Source organism: Staurois parvus, unplaced genomic scaffold (genome assembly GCF_062004578.1).
Source record: "Staurois parvus isolate SC_StPar_1 unplaced genomic scaffold, SC_StPar_1.0 ptg000133l, whole genome shotgun sequence".
In the NCBI taxonomy this organism is placed as follows: Eukaryota; Metazoa; Chordata; class Amphibia; order Anura; family Ranidae; genus Staurois; species Staurois parvus.
This window is the reverse complement of record NW_028317929.1, coordinates 10,369,075-10,373,084: the sequence shown is the minus strand read 5'-3', so window position 1 is coordinate 10,373,084 and position 4,010 is coordinate 10,369,075. Positions and strand designations below refer to the sequence as shown.

Genomic DNA, 4,010 nt, shown 5'->3' with positions numbered 1-4,010 from the left:
CCAGAACGAGAGAGCCGCCTTGCGTCTGTCATTTTACTATATGGCGGGCGGGAGGTGGTTAAAGAAGTATTTTTTTTATTTACATTTTTTTTTATCAAATTCCATTTCAATCCAACATCTTACAATACAAAATTCTATACTTAACCCCTTGACTCCGACGTAACACAAATATGCGGCCTCACAGAACTGGTCCATTTTCCATGGGGCCGCATATTTGTGTACCTGTCTTTCTGCTAGAGCGCACCGCATGGCGCGCTCCCAGCACAAAGACCGCAGTGTCACTGAGAGCAATGGGTACTGCTCGTTCGATCGTTAGGGACTCCCAATTCCGGGTAACATGATCGCTGTGATAGCCTCTGATTGGCTATCTCAGTGATCAGTCACTGATTGGCTATCACAGTGATCAGTCACTGTACAGCCCGGCCCCCTTGTTTTTATTTCCTCTCTATGAATGGAGGAGAGAGATGCAGTGTATCTCTCTAACTCCCGGCATAGAGGGAAAAGAAAAAATCTTTGTAAAAAAATACATAAATAAATAAATACTAAAAAATAACATAAAAAATTAAGAAAAAAATACCTAGATCAAGGTTTGATCTAGCTCAGTGCCAGGGTAAGTGTTTAGGTCAAGGTCAAAAGGTTTGGGTCAAAGGTCAGGATTTAAAAAAAAAATTGGTATCAGTGTCAGTTAGTGTCAGTGCCAGTGTCTTTTAGGTAAAAAAACCCCCCAAAAACAAAATGTGCACTATTGTTTCTGGGCTGTACTACAGGTACAAACAACAAATAACATACACATATATGGTATCGCTGCAATCGTCAAGAGCTGGAGAATTTATTTTGGGTTGTTCTTTGGTGGTAGGTTATAGTAATAACAAGAAACACACAGATAAATTAAAAAAAAATATATTTTTTTTTACTATTTTGGGCCAGTTTTCCTTTGGTAATAAAAAAAATCAGGAGATATCCATTACCATTTACCACCAAATGAAAGCCCAATTTGTCCTGAAAAAAACAAGGTATAATTCACCTTGATGTACAAACGAGTTGTGATGATATGTGCAGTTTTACTAACACATGTCAACGTTGTAAAATTGTGCTTAGGCATTTAGATTTGTTTTACCCTTAGGCGTGAAGAGGTTAATACCTCATCAATGACGTCAGACGCCAAACGTGACCGACCTCGGACATCTTGGAGACTCTGCCAGACTTCACCACCTATGCTACACATACATAGCACCATCTGCTGGCGGACCTAGGCTATCTCCCTCTGGTACAGTCACCCCTAACATCTGGCACAAGACATTTTTACTTCTTCATCACTTGAGCCTGCTTTTAAATTCTAAGATGTGAGTTACTACTTATCTTTTTATTAAATATTACTACAGTACACAGAGGCGCTGTGTTCCTTTGTTCCTGCAGCAACTCCTCCCTCATCTTAGTGCCCTCTCCCAAAGCATTCATATAAATACTCAGTTTAGGGACTAATTGTTCTTTAAACTTCTTATAATATCCCGCTGTGAATCCATTCGGGCCTGGACCTTTCCCTGTTGCTGTGCCCCTTAATGCTAAGATGACTTCTTCAATTGATATTGGGCTATCTAAAGCTATTAATCTAGCTGTATCCAATCTAGGCATACCGGCTTCATTCAAATAAATCAGCCTCTTCCTCATTCTCTCTTCTTCTGATTCCCTCTGATGTTTACCTCCTGATCCTTATAGCCCACTGTAAAATCTCTGAAATATATTGCCGATATCGGTGGTTGAATATACCATTTCTCCTTTTTCATCTTTAATTTTATCTATAAAGTTCTTTGATTTCTTTTCCTTCAGCTTTATCAATAAATTTCTTCCTGGTTTATTCCCCCACTGATATCTTTCTTTCAAAACCCCATTGAATCTTTTCCTTGTTTCATGTTCCATATAGTCCTTTTTCTCCCTTTTTTCTCCCTTTTTAATACTATCTCCTGTTGTATATTGTTTTTTATATTCTTTTTATGCACTTGTTCTAATTGATGTATTTCTTCCAGGTTAAACTTTGCTGTTTTCAGGTGTCTTCTCAGTCTTGGTATATCTATTAATAGCTCACTCTCAGGTATTTCATCATAAAAGTGGTCAGTTTTGGAATGAACACCTTTAATTCTTCTTCATTGTCATATATGAGACTCTTTGCTTGAACAGCCTGAAACATGCCTGCGTCTTTCATGATGGCTTTTGATGTGATCTGGAGTTTACAGTGTAAACAATGAAGTCACTCAAGCATTGTCCTCTTCTATTCTCATCTTGTAGACCTATGCATTCAGCATCACTTGCCTGTTCCCCTTACATCCTCTTCTTAAACCAGGCTCTTCTCTGTATTTCAATTCCATATTCTTTAGCTTTGAATGCGCCTTTTTAATTGCATGTTCTGCTAAGTGACTGTGCTCTTCATACATAAAAAGTCTTTGCATCTCTAGCCATCTCTAGCTTTGTCATCACCTTATGGAGACTTAAGCCATTGGTTTGCAGGTACTGTTGTGTAACATCAACTTCACATCACACCAGAAATATAGGTAGCACAAAAACGTAAAATCACAGACATCAAGCAGAAGACCTTCTGCTGTTCCTCTTAAGTCCAAATTTCACAAGGATCACAAAGAGCTTTGATTGAGGACATAAACATATTAAAATTTTCTTTTACTGGCTTAATTATAGCATGATGAGCACTCCGGTGTTAATAATCTTTTCACTGACACTCCAGTATGATGAATTAATGCATCCCATCAATGGGGGGAAGCAGCAAAAAAAAAAACATTGAATGAAGAGTTCCAAAATGTCACACATGAAGTATTGTTAGCAAAAGAGTGCTGATCACATAATCTATGTGAATGGTCCACACATCCATTAAAATATATTTCTTGTTCTTTTCCTTAATAATGGATTTTGCATCTCCATGGATTCCAGCCATAGTAGAAGCATTATCATAACAATGAGCACAGCACAGCATTATGTTCAGTCCATCACTCTCCAATTTTTTAAGAATATCCAAACTGAGATCAGCAGCTTATTTCCCCTTTAAAGGGAAAAAACCTAGAAACACTTCTTTTACTTCAACTTTCCTATTGCTACTGTTCACATATCTGATCACTTCGGACATCTGGTCAGTATGTGATATGTCAAGTGTGCTGTCAAATGTGATTCCAAAGTACTTTGCAGACTTTATGTGTACAACAATGTTCTCCATGTCATTTGCCAGGACACTTATAAACTCATTCTGAGTTTGAGATAGAAAGATACTTTAAGTTTACATGTTCTTCGCTTTAATCTAATTAAGCCTTCTTTCAGTACTGGATCATATTTTCAAAGCATTTCAACCATCTCAAGAAAGTTCCCTTTATTGAATGAAGACTTATCTTCCTTGTGGCCACAGAATGCCAGGTTCTGCTTGGCAAGAAACAATGTGATATCAAGCAATCTGTGCAAGATGTCCCTCCATTTTTTCTTCTCAATCATAATAGTAATAGCAATCGTAATAGTTTCAGAATCAATGGTTTTGTGCAGCCTCAGTCCTGCTGACAAAGTTTTCCATTTTTCAAGGCAGTGTAGGTGTTTTTCGCATGCCTTATGGTTATGTACTTCCGGGCTCAGTTTCCACCACTTCGGAAACCTAGTCACAAATGTGGATGTTGTATCTGTAGTACAAATGGAAAACAGTCAGCAGCAAAAACAATATAAATTATCACTGACAGGTGAATAAACCAGCCATGACCACAGAATTTTATTGCAATTTTTGCATCCCCTTGTAAAACTACTCTTTTGAACGTTGGCGCACATGTCCCTATGTTTCAGCTTTTGCAACTTGCCTTTTTGCAACACTGAAAGTGCCAGCCTTGTTCTGCAAAGAAGCACTTGCCCATTTGATTATTTGAACCGGAAAATGACCTGGAACTGGTATCTCCCAAAAAGAAACATCAGATAAAATTTGCAAATCTTTCTCCTTAAGGGCACTCATTTCCTTTATTGTATCGTGGCTATGA

General features: G+C 37.9%; 1 pseudogene; it reads right to left on the bottom strand.

Annotated features, from left to right (window-relative positions):
• Positions 1-2,809: 2,809 nt before the first annotated feature.
• On the bottom strand, positions 2,810-3,807 carry LOC149466058 (zinc finger MYM-type protein 1-like; annotated as a pseudogene).
• Positions 3,808-4,010: the final 203 nt, after the last annotated feature.